General features: G+C 46.1%; 1 protein-coding gene across 4 annotated transcripts in view; it reads right to left on the bottom strand.

Moving 5' to 3' along the window:
- MANEA (mannosidase, endo-alpha) overlaps positions 1-8241 on the bottom strand; it is a 20374-nt gene extending 12133 nt beyond the window's left edge. For 2 of the 4 annotated variants that reach the window (XM_015424103.1, XM_015424106.1), the window contains exon 1: positions 8131-8241. The gene's annotated coding sequence lies outside the window, so the exon portion shown is untranslated. Of the gene's footprint in view, positions 1-7541; positions 7605-8130 lie in introns of those variants that run through there. The other 2 variants (XM_015424105.1, XM_015424104.1) reach the window with 2 other exon arrangements.
- Between the last annotated feature and the right edge of the window lie 3715 nt (positions 8242-11956).

The raw sequence follows: 11956 nt of genomic DNA, 5'->3' as shown, positions 1-11956 counted from the left end.
GAAAGGGGGAAACTCAAGTATCAGCGGGTGGGATTATAAAGCACACGGAATGGTCCTGCCAGGCCCGTGCGGGTTCTCGGGTCGCGACTCCCGAGAACGCAGTAAGAATCACCTGCAGTACTTAAGTTGCAAGGTGAGGGAAAGATGGGTTAACCAGAGAAACAAAGGCTGTGTTTCTCTTTTTAAAACCTAGTTTTTGGGTTTGGCTTAGGGCCAATAAACCCCTAGAATCCATCCCCTTTACTATGCTATAGGTTAAAGGGTTGTGACGTCCTACCTAGGAGAAGGGGCAATATTCAAATGCTCTGTCCTAACTTCAAAGAGGGGCCATGTGGTAAGGTGTCAAAGTTATATCTCCATGGCAACTTTTGACTTGCAGAGATGTGCCTGGTCCATGAAGGCAATAAAGGATGTGTTCTTTGTGATGCCAGACCAGATAGGAAGATGGGTTACGCGTTTTCCCACAGATCAGCAATGGTGGGGAAACCTGTTGTTCTTCCAAGTTGCCAAACTGAGCATAATGGCGTTTGTCTTCTTTGTCCTGAGGCACGCTGGGAAGGTGCAGGGAAGCAAGTGTACTGTAGCGCAGGCGACACAAGCCTTGCTCATCCAGATGCAAGCATGAGATGCAAAGCAAGCCATACAAACACAGCAACCCCCTTATCCCATACGCACAGATGTAAAGACATTTAACAGACAAAGCAGCAGCACAGTACAAACAATGCAGTTACAAGCACACATGGTTACAAGGTGGTGGATCCTCCTTTGCTGGACGTTTTCAAGCGGAGGCTGAATGACCATCTTTTGGGTATGTTGTAGGTATGTAGGGCTATCTTTCAGTATACTCCTGCAGAGTGCAGGGGGTTTGATTAGATGACCTGCAAGGTCCCTTCCAACTCTAACATTCTATGATTCTATGATGCTAAATAGACCAAACAAAAATTCTGGTAAAGTTTACATTAAAAAAGAACATGTTCCCTCGACTCAAATCCTTCCATCCCCGCAGATGCACAAACAGTCTTTTATATTTACCCTCTGTAACTACTGAAGGGAGCATATTTGCTCTCATAAGAGTAAAAGCTCTTCTATACTCAGCTTTATCTAAATTCTGTAGGTATGGCATCAGTGATATTTGGTTCAAATTCTCTATATTTGGAAGATAGCAGTTAATCTGGGACAGATAAAGCTGTCTTTCAATATGCAGGATTCTTTGTTTAAGAATTCAAGTATATTTGGGAGTACTGATATTTTTCAGGTCCAACAGACCCGAATCTGAAACCGAAAAAACCTGAATATTGTTTTTTGCTCATCCCCAGTAGACAGTCCGTCTAGCTGTGTCTATCAAAGAGCAGCTCTACACAATTATGCTAGTTCTACATCTAGCTTCAAAGAGTTGAAGAAGAGTAAAATCTCCCTATATGCTCTGGAACAAGTACAATTTGCCAGTCAATGTTCACCTAAAGGCAGAGCTGGATGAAATTGAGTCCAATGAAAACGGAGGTCCTGTGTCTGAGCTGCGGTGGTCCGGGGGTAGGGATCCCACTCCCTACCTTCGATTGCGGCGCCATTGGTGTCAGCACCGGAGGTTAGGAGTTTAGGGATGCTCCTGGATGTCTCCTTAACAATGGAGGCCTAGGTAGCAGCCACTGCCAAGTCAGCCTTTTACCATCTCCGGCTGATTAGGCAGTTGGCTCCCTTCCTCGAATGCGGCGACTTGGCAACAGTGATCCACGTGATGGTCACCTCGAGATTGGATTACTGTAATGCCCTCTACATGGGGCTGCCCTTGTCGCAAATCCGAAGCTGCAGCTGGTGCAAAATGCCGTGGCCAGGCTATTGATGGGACTCTCAATTCAGGAGCACATCCAGCCTCTGCTAAAGGTGCTGCACTGGCTGCCTATAGCATACCGGATTAGCTTCAAGGTGCTGGTTCTTACCTTTAAAGGCCTTTATGGCCAGGATCTGACATACCTGAGGGACCACCTTTCCCCATATATGCCCTGGAGAGCATTGCATTCAGCGACCCAGAACCGACTGGTCCTCCCGAGTATTAAGGAGGCCAGGTTGGCAACAACTAGGGCCAGGGCCTTTTCTGTGGTGGCTTCACTCTGGTGGAATGAGCTCCCAGAGACCAGGGCCCTGCAGGACCTTTTACAGTTCCGTAGAGCCTGCAAAACAGAGCTCTTCCACCAGGCCTTTGGAGCTGCCGCCGCCGCCATGCCCTGAGCTGCTGGTCCCTGTGATTACTCCCTGTCCTAGCCCCCAACTGAAGCAGACGAATAGAACTAAAATAAAAACTGGAATTGCTATCACTTTAATATTATGTTTGATTTTAACACTGTTTTTATATTACTGTATTATTATTTATCAGGAATTGTATTAATGTAACGAATCGTGTTTTATGTATTATGAGAACTTTTATTCTGTTGTAAGCCACCCTGAGGCAGCCTAGGCTGGATAGGTGGGATAAAAATCAATAAAATAAATAAATAAAAAAGATACAGATTAAATTTAACACCCGTCTAACACATTGTCTTAAGGAATACTCTTTCAGTTATCAGAAATAAATAATAGAGCTATACAGATTGATGGTAGACTTCAGGAGAACAGAACCCATGCTATGGTCTTAGGTACATGTACATGATGAGTGCTACCACAAAACAATAGGGATTTAAATATATACAAATGTGCGCATGACTGCAAACAAGTTTATTGGACAGAATGTGTCAATTGGTAGAATTATATATATCAATTATATACATATGACATGAATTATATACATATGACAACATTTGCCTGGACACTTATTAGATTTCTCAGTAGATTACATGAAACCACATTGTGCCCAAAGGCAAACAATCCCCCAAATGTAAATTCTGTCAGCTTCTCTCATTTCTCCAAATTAGTCGAAAACATAACAGTTCACATTCAGAATCAAACAGACCTTTGGGTTAAGATTTGAAAGAGCAAAGAAAATATTTTTATAACTACAGCATATATTTTATAACTCTTCAAAAGCATAGAAAAAGTTCAGTTTAGCCTAGCGATTCCTTCGCATCCAGAGAGAGCCAGTTTGGTGTAGTGGTTAAGTGCACGGACTCTAATCTGGGAGAATCGGGTTTGATTCCCCACTCCTCCACTTGCACCTGCTGGATGACCTTGGGCAAGCCATAGTTCTGGCACAGCTGTTCTTGAAAAAGAGTAGTTTTGTCAGAGTTCTCTCAGCCCCACCTACCTCACAGGGTATCTGTTTTGGGGAGGGGAAGGGAAATGAGTTTGTAAGCCACTCTGAGACTCCTTTGGGTAGTGAAGGGCGGGGTATAAATCCAACCTCTTCTTCTTCTTTTTAATACCAGACAAAAAATACTAATACTGAACATAAAATTCAGCAGACTTGACCATCCCAGTGCATGTGAAAATAAGTTCGAAAGAAAATGTATGCTGAAATTTCTGAAGCCAGAGCTTTACTCAATTGGATTTCCAGAACAGAAAGCAAAATTTCAATGCTTACTCCCCTTCCAATGATTACCAGAAACTTAGTATTTAGAAGGATGGGATACAAACAGAGTTACAGTATCGGGCCCTACATTCTGGAAGCACACCAACTTCTGTTGCTTCAGAAGCCCTATGATCCCTTCAAAGACAATGATAGAGGTTAGGGAATCTGGACAAAACTGCACATAACAGAGAAAGCTGCAATGAGAGGGGGAATTGGGTGATATTGTTACTCTTCCTCTTCCAGGCCCGTAGCCAGGATTTTGTGGCTTGTGGGGCAATTTTTTTTCTGGTGGGGCTGAAGTTCTCAGGGTAGAAAGAAAAGCCATTTAGCCAATAGAAAGCTGTTACTAGAATAGAGCTCTAAATTGCAAGCTGTCAACTACTTTTTTTTCTGGTGGGGCTGAAGTTCTCAGGGTAGAAAGAAAAGCCATTTAGCCAATAGAAAGCTGTTACTAGAATAGAGCTCTAAATTGCAAGCTGTCAACTACTTTAGATGACAGTTCTCAGCTGCTGCAAGTTAATCACTTCTGCCAGCCTAAGCAAACAATTCTGATAATAAGCCTGCAGGTAGGGGTGATGACTTCTATAGTCAAGAAAGCTAACAGGTAGAAAAACTCTCTTAAAGGAGACCAGTTTCTTGACAGAGTTAGAAGGGATCCTAGAAGTCATCTACTCCAACCCCCTTGCTCAGTGTGGGAATTAATTAACTACAGCACCCCACTCTGCTTAAAGGAGTGCATGCCTTAAAAAAATGTTTTTAAATGATTGAAAAAAGCATTTACAGGAGAAATTCTTGTAGGGCAGTACCTTTATGAAAGGGGGCAGAGCCCCCAAAAGCCCCACCATAGCTACGGGCCTGCCGTTTTCTAGTAGCAGACAGCTTGCCTGCCTACTTCCTCCACTGGCATTCCATGTGCCTCATTCCATCTCTGTTCTAAAGCCACCCATTTCACAGGTAACCTTTTTAGGGGCCTGCAAAGGCTGAGGGATGGCATGAAGATCCACTTCCAAAGCACAAGTTCAGAAGATCCAGTCCATGCAATTCGAACAAGCAAAAGTTCTTGATTTACAAGATTCATACAGGATGCTGAGCTCAGCTTGTTTCTAAATTCTGATTTGATTTAAAATGCAGAGTACATTATAATAAATGAAATTTTAAGTTCATAAAATGACACAAATGAAACTCAATGTAGAGAACTTTAAGGTAAAAATGAAAGGCACCAATTTATTTCTAGTGGTGAATAAGAAATGTAATGTTAGGCTAGCTTCTAAATATAGTCCATTATCACCGAGGACATAAGATAGCTTGTCACAAAGAGACACCAGCAATTTATCACTGGCAAGCCTGTCTATTGCTTGCTAAAAGAAAGGAGAACCAGGAGAACCTGAAAGAAGCTGAATGTCTTATGCCGGGGTGTTGAACTCATTTGTTATGGGGGCCGGATCTGACATAAATGAGACCTTGTTGGGCAGGCCATGTGTGTCATAAAATGTAATGCCAGGTAGCAAAGATATAAACTTTATAAAGGACACAGACGAACACAATTAAAGATTTTTTTTTAACTTTAAATAAAACTTGCTTAAAACACTAGCACTTTTGCAATATTTTGTCTATTTAACAGTCTCTGATAACTGACACCTCTTGCTCTGAATTATTGCATCAAAATGTCTGTGTTGTAGCAATCCTGAGTATGCTGTTCAGGTGTGTATCTGTAAGCTGCAAACCTACTTTTGATTTATTGATATTTATTACAGAAATCTCATACTCAGTGTTCCTAGCTTAGGACCCAGGGGAACACATGAAATGGCTGGGCATTGCAACCTTTTGTACATAAGTTGCTTCATGTGCTGGTCAAGAACATGAGAAGGCATCCTGACACAGACTGAGGGCCATGTGTTCATCTACAAAACTATACACTTCCCCAGAGAAATAACTACAACTTGCTACAAAGGGGGTGAACTTGGTCGGGACACAAACTCTCAGTCTAATCCACCTCACTAGCTTATTGTTATTCCTCCTCTAAAATAGTTCACATTGCTTTCTCACTGAGAAAGACTGGATCATGAGGGCATGAATACAGTGAAAAGGGGGAGGGAACTGGCATAAAGAGCCCAACAAAACACACACACACACACACTGCAGCAAGGGACACAAAAGTTCATACATTGAACAAACCTTTGTTGGTCTTAAAGGTGCTTTCTCCTGTACTACTGAGGCAGCCCAGCAAACCAAGCTCTCCCTCATTCCCTCCCTGCCTTTGGGGAAGAGCCTCAGCCAGTGGAAGGAAAGAAAGGCTGCCCTTTGTCTCCTGCAGCTTGGCCAGGAAGAGAGCTCTGGCTGTTCCCTCCCTCCCCTGGGAGGAGGAGGAAGAGGAGCCTCAGCCAGTTCTTTACCAGACTCTCTCAATTGCACAGGAGAGCCTTGCCTATCAATCTCTCCTGTCCGATTGAGAGAGACTGGTAAAGCAAACTGTAACATGGCAGCAGCAGAACTGCAAACAGAATTAGGAAACAGCCAGGGCCTTGCGGGTTGGATTAGGGCCCTCCGAGGGCCTGATCCAGCCCATGGTCCACATGCTTGACACCTCTGTCTAACGCCTTTGAGAACGCTCCAAGCATTTAAAAAGCATATGCAGGAGAAAGAGAAGGAATACCTATGATTCCCACATATGTTATGTAACAATGGTGTACTAATACACTTCTGATTAGGGTAACACTATAAGGCACATAATATCTATAGACTACAGTTTCAAAAATAACCCCACTTTACAAGTTCAAATACACAGTTTCTCTCTCATTCCAGTCCCTGAACACTTCTGTTACTCCTATGGGCAGTCATTCCACTCTGGGGCCTCTCATCCCAGTCCCTGAACACTCCTGCTACACCCTGGGGCTGAAATTTCACTCTCAGCCCTGTCCTTCTGGTTCCAGAACACTCCTGCAACCCCCAGGGGCTTTCATTCCACTCCGTGGTCTCTCCTTCCAGTCCCTAAACACTCCTGCTGTACCCTGGGGCTGAAATTTCACTCTCAGCCCTGTCCTACTGGTTCCAGAACACTCCTGCAACCCCCAGGGGCTTTCATTCCACTCCGTGGTCTCTCCTTCCAGTCCCTGAACACTCCTGCTGCACCCTGGGGCTGTCATTCCACTCCGTGGGTCTCTCGTTCCAGTTCCAGAACACTCCTGCTACACCCTGGGGCTGTCATTCCACTCCGTGGTCTCTCACTCCAGTCCCAGAACACTTCTGTTACTCCTAGGGTCTGTCATTCCACTCTGAGGCCAGTCATCCTAGTCCCAGAACACTCCTGCTACCCCCAGGGGCTGTCATTCCACTCTGGGTCCTCTCATCCCAATCCCAGAACACTTCTGTTTCTCCTAGGGGCTGTCATTCCACCCTGGGGCCTCTAATCCCAGTCCCACAACACTCCTGCAACAAGTTGGGGCTGTCATTCCACTCCGTGGTCTCTCATTCCAGTCCCAGAGTAGTCTATTTGGGCCCAGAGACCCTAATGGAAAATCCATTCCACTTTTTTATTGCAACTCTACTTGTACTGTAATGTATTTCAATGGAGCCCATGGAAGTCAATTGGAATTCCTGGCTCCCATTATTTCCTATGGGCCTTCAAGTGTTTTTCATTGTTTCCAATGGGCAATCCTGTCCTTCCTTTTAGTACATCCCCCTGGGGAGACCCAGGCTGAAATCCCCACATAACAAGAAAAGTAACAGTTTCTCAACACAAGTACAAAACCAAGAAAGGGAGCCAAAGAAAGCTATACACATGTACTGCAAGTAGATACAAGATCTGTTTGGTGAATACCTTATTCAGAAAGACATTAAAACACTCAGAATCTCATGTTTTAATGACCAGTCAAATGCTCACTCAGACATGAAGCTTACAGGTTGACCAGACACTTTCTCTTAACCTAACCTACCTCATGGTATTGCTGTGGGGGCAAAATGGGGGGGGGGGATGTGTTGCAGCCCCAAGTTCTGTGGCGAATGTGGGAGGAAAACACAGCATAGAACTTAGATGCAAACATACCTGCTTGACAGGGAACCACCAGAGAGCTCAATTTTAAATTCAGTTTTGTACGTTACATCAACCCTGCTGCATTTTCTGGCACCTGGAAGAAACCTTGACCTGTCCAGCCCCAGAGGAGTAAATATTCCAATGTCTGCAACGTTTACAGCGGTTTGCCAGGTTTATGACCCAGCTAACCAAGTGGATGCAAGGCAGTAATTCCATTCCTACCACTCGACACTTGAAGGATCACTTAGCATTTTTCTTTTCGTACTTGTTTCCCCTACTGCCTTATCGTGTGCACATTGATTCTGAAGAGAGTTTATGGGGTCTTGTCTTCAAGCAAATATACACAGCCACAGGTATCCTGCCAAAGAACACCCCCACCCTTTCTACAGCCCCCTTATGAAATCATATGGGAGAAGGCGGGTTTAACGGCTGCGCTGTAGCCTTCTCTCGACAGCGAGCAGCTCCACCTTCCCATCACCCCACGGAGGACATTTGCCATCAAAGACCCTCCCCCCGCCGCCTCAGCTGCAATCGTTAGACGGGGGCGCTCGCATGAGCGGCTCAACCCTGCCCCTGCCCCCCCCCCCCCCCCCCCCCTCACCGTCTGCAGACCTGGAAGCTGTAGGGACGAGAAAGTCAGGGAACCCGAGGTGGGGGGACCGGGGTGGGTGGGTAGCAATGGAATGGTCAAGAGAGACGGCACGAAAGGCTTAATCAGCCTCTTTTCGGACTTGGCTTCCCCTCGTTGTTATTGAGCTTGCGTTTGCCGTGCTCGGGGTGCGCGTGCGCTATAGGGACGGCGAAGCCGCTTGCCCACAATATGTCCCTACGTTTGCCTCCCTGTGGCGCAAGCTAACTATACACTGGTGACGAGCGCCTCGCCCATAGGTCCGCGTGAAATGTAGATCCACTGGAAGTACCTGCGGGCTGCCTTTTAGTGAGTTGATTCCCCCCCCCCCCTCGGTTTGTGGGCAGTTAAGCGGCCTGCTTTGGCCGATGGTTCCTGTGAAGTCGGTGTGCGACTTGCTTTCAAGAAAGAGTATTGTAGGTCAGCACTGCCTTCGTAGTCGTGTACACCGTTTGGTGTTTTGGTCGGGACTCGGGAGTAATAAATATTTTAGTATAGGGTTCTTGATCATTTTATTATTATTAGTCTAGTTGAATTATTTGTCTTCCCCTCAGCCCCGCTACAAATCTCATGATGGGTACTCTTACTTTTTCTCAGAGATTTCAGTGCCTTAATAATAATTTTAAAACATTAAATATAATAAAATAGTGCTTTATTTTGTTTAAAAAGTGTCAGTACTTATGTGTCAGGTTGCATCAACTTCTACCATTTCCACCAGAAGACATGGGAGAGCCCTCCCCGCAGAGATGATGGTACTTTGTGGTGAGTGTCACCACGAAAAAAAGCCCTGTGACATTGCTGGGAGTGAAGGACTTTGTGCTGTCTCTTAACCTCAGACTTCAGAGGGGGTTTATAAGAGAGACAGAGACCAGGACACTGACTATCCTTCCCTTTCTTCTCTCTGATGCTGTCCCTTTGATGTGTAGATTGCTGGGGAAAACTTCCGATCTAACACCTTCTCTCCACACAATGCTAGATCTCTCCATCTTTAACACAATTGAGAGCGGGACATGCCTCCTGTATCTCCATCCATTTTAGCTAGTTAAACTAGATTAGAATATTACCCCTATTGTTGTGTCCGCTGACCCCCACATGAGGCCAGTGCACACTCCTGAGCTTCAGTCAGGAATAACAATGGGGACTAGGATCCTAGTCCCTCCACTGGGGGGACCAATGGGACCTTGGCGGGAGATTCAAACCCACCAATGGGATCCAGGGGGTGTCCCCTGGGTGTGTATATAGTTGGCCAGCCGGCCGTTGTTCTTTGTCTTTGTCATGTACCAGTAAAGTATGCTGATCACTACATCAGTCTCCATGCTTACTTAATGTGTCTAACCCACTACACTTCACCTATCCTGTCTAGAATGGAGTTCTTTAAATTAAAAGACTCATATTAGTCTTGCAACGCTAAAGAGGCTCCATGTGTAACTATGTTTCAGTGCAGCACACAGTAACCAGATTGGCTGTGCTGCATTATGAACCTTGAACACTCTGCTAAATACCAATCATCCATCAGTCATAAAGTAAGAAGCTCAGCAGTGGATCCTAGTCAGTAGTTGGATGAGAGACTGCCAAGGATGACCCGAATGGCTAAACAGAGGCAGGCAATGGCAAACTACTTATGAATGTCTGTTGTCTTGAAAACCCTATGAGGCTACAATAAATCAGTTGCAACAGTGTTTGTGTGTGGGGGGGGGAGTAAAAACACTTCCCAGAGTTACTTGCAGAAAGCTCTTAACAGTTATGCCTCCCTTGCAAGACTGTCAGCTGGGGAACTACACAGAAAGAAGCAGTGACAGTGATCTCTGAGACTGCTTTTGGTGAGAGAAAGGTAGGCTCCAGCTTTGTGTTCCCAACTGTTGTGTACGCGGACCGCCACTAGGGGTCCGCGGCAAGACAGGAGCTTGGCTCCCCTGGACAATGGGAACATAGGATCCTAGTTCCCACCAGCTCCAACCAATGGCCACTTTCGTGGGAGATTCAAACCCTCCAATGGGCTAGGGCTGTGCTGGGTGGGTGTGTATATAGTTGGCCTTGTAGGGCCGTTTTAGTTAGTCTTGTGTTATGTACAATAAATGTGTGCAAGAGCATGACGTCGTCCAAGTCATCCATGTGGCGAACCCAGTACTTTTCAGTGGCGATAAGGATGGGATCCCGCTGAGCCAGGCCGACCTCCCGCTGAGCACAGCACCGACCTCCGTTCCAGCCAACGTGCCCCGCATCGCTCGCCAGCAGCACCGCACCGCGCACTGCATCACAGAACACCACTCCCCGCTAAATGCTACACCATGGCCTCAGCTCGGGGGAACTTGGAAATCTTTGATCCAGCCCATCTCGAACTCTGGGACTTGTGGACAGACCAACTGACTTGCCACTTCGTCTACAATGAGGTCACCGATCCGGGCAAAAGACGAGCCCTCCTCCTTAGCTCCTGTGGAGTGAACACAGTCTGCCTCGCAAAGAGCCTCCTTGCACCTCGGTCAATCCTTGAGTGCTCGTACGAGGAGATTGTCAACACCCTGACAAGGTACCTCACGCCCCGGCCAACCACACTCGCCAGGCGGATCGAGTTCCAGGGCCACGTCCAGAAACCGGGCGAGTCAGCCGTGGCATTCATGGCAGCCCTGCGCCAGCTGGCCATGGACTGTGCCTTCACCAAGGTGGAGGAGAACCTCTAGAAGCAATTTGCGTGGGGCGTCAGCAACCCAAAGCTGCGGAGGAAGATGATTGGTACCGCCAACATCAAGATTGATGCGGCCCTCCAACTCACCATCGCCAATGAGGCCTCTCACTGTGACCGTCTGCCAGCGGCATCTCACAGCGTACTCCCCGAGTCGGGCCCTGAGAACTCGGAGGAGGAGGACGTCCGCCTCGTCTGCCGGCCCTCGCGCTGAAAGCCACCGAGTCCTTCGGCATCAGAATCCACCGGATTCCTCGTCTGGGAGACTTTCCCCTAAGATCTGTATTAGGAAAGGGGTAAAGCAGGGGTGCATTTTAGCCCCCCATCTGTTTAACCTTTTTCTAAATGACCTTGCCCCTTTTTTGTCATCAGTAGACGGTCATAGTCCTAGACTTGGTTCCTCTCTTATTCCCTTGTTATTATATGCAGACGACACGGTTCTTTTATCTACTTCTCGTGTTGGATTAAATCGTTTACTGAACCGTTGCCATGAATATTGCGTGATTAACAGATTGGAGTTGAATTATGAAAAATCAAAGGTGTTAGTCATCCCCTATCCCCGAAAATCTCATAAGTGGATTATTAATGGCAACAAACTTGAACAGGTTAAGCACTTCAAATATCTGGGCATTTATTTCCAATCCAATGCTACTTGGTCCTACCATCGTAAAATGGCTATTAATGTAGCTAAAGTTAGTGCTGCAGCAATTTCTCGCTTCTATTTTTCTACTCGAGGTAACCAGTATGTGCCAGCTGCACTTAAAGCCTTCAATGCTAAAACTGGAGCTCAGTTACTGTATGGGGTACCTCTCTGGATTGACTCAATGGACATTTCAGTTGAACGAGTCCACTCTACCTTTCTGCGAAAGATCATGGGGGTACCTATGTGTGTTCCATATGCTGCTTTGTGTTTGGAGTGTGGTCAGAACTTGCTGGCTACTAAAGCATGGATCCACACGATTAAATTTTGGTTACGAGTCCATTTTAACTCTGACCCCTTCAGTTATATGTACCAACTACTTTCGGAATCTGATAATTCCAGATGGCTATCTTACATCGAAGCCAAAATAAGTGCCCTGAATTTGTCCCTAGAATCCTTATATATGCTTTCTGAGTCTG

This window comes from Gekko japonicus, unplaced genomic scaffold (assembly GCF_001447785.1).
Source record: "Gekko japonicus isolate JY-2015 unplaced genomic scaffold, Gekko_japonicus_V1.1 scaffold903, whole genome shotgun sequence".
Classification (NCBI taxonomy): Eukaryota; Metazoa; Chordata; class Lepidosauria; order Squamata; family Gekkonidae; genus Gekko; species Gekko japonicus.
Note: the sequence above shows the minus strand (reverse complement) of the source record. Positions and strands in the feature narration are given on the sequence as shown.